This window comes from Octodon degus, unplaced genomic scaffold (assembly GCF_000260255.1).
Source record: "Octodon degus isolate 3935 unplaced genomic scaffold, OctDeg1.0 scaffold00197, whole genome shotgun sequence".
Taxonomy (NCBI): Eukaryota; Metazoa; Chordata; class Mammalia; order Rodentia; family Octodontidae; genus Octodon; species Octodon degus.
In genome coordinates, this window is record NW_004524773.1 from 2293892 (window position 1) to 2294853 (window position 962).

The window sequence follows — 962 nt, forward strand, 5'->3', positions numbered from 1 at the left end:
CAGAACTGGGGATTGAACTCAGGCCATTTTGCTTGTCAGACAAGTGCTTATTCTACTGAGCCATCTCCCCAGCCCCAAGCAGAATATATTTATTGAGAGAAAAAAAACTCCTGTCCAAGAGAAGGACAGGAGGGGGGGGCCGAGCGGGTTGTTCCCCAGGAAGCTGTCTTTTCCAGGGACTTTTATAAACCCATGTGGGGCTAAGGTAGAGAGAATGGGAACTTACTTAGGTGGGCATGAGGTGGGCCAAAACTATGGTCAACCAATGGGATTACAAGCACCATTGCTCAGGTAAAACTGATTAAATCCAGTATCAAATGGGAAAGCGAGTCACGTAGCAAGCAGGCATGAATATGGGACAGGGTCTCTTTCTGTTGGGGGTTGGGCTAGTGACTCACTTGGGTCTTTCCAGGTGATTGACACCTTTTTAGAATATCAACCCCAGGGGCCAGGGAGATAGCTCAGAAGAATAAGCGCTTGCCTGGAAAACTCAAGGGCCTGAGTTCAATCCCCGGTTCTGCAAAAAGCATCTGCCCCTCCCACAGTTGTAAGGCATCTCATCTTCTGTGCTGACTCCTTCCAGGAGCTGGCCCTGTCTGACTGCCTATAATATATTTATCTAACTCGGCTGCCTGCAATACTAGCTGCTCTGGAGGCTGGGGCAGAAGGATCTCACATCTGAGTCCTGCCTGGGTGGGTGTGTAAGATGCCAGGGATATAGCTCAGCAGCACAGCACCTGCCTGGCAAGCGCAAGGTCCTGGGTTTGATTCCCAATACAAGAAAAAGGAAACAAAAAAGACTTAGCAATCAAATAAAATAAAGGGTCGGGGAGATGGCTCGGTAGAATAAGCGCTTCCTTGGCAAGCGTTCAATCCCCAGTTCTGAAAAAAAAAAAAAATCAAATAAAATGAAATAGAAAAGACTGGGGATGCAGCTCAGTGTGAAGGCTTTAGGGTCACTC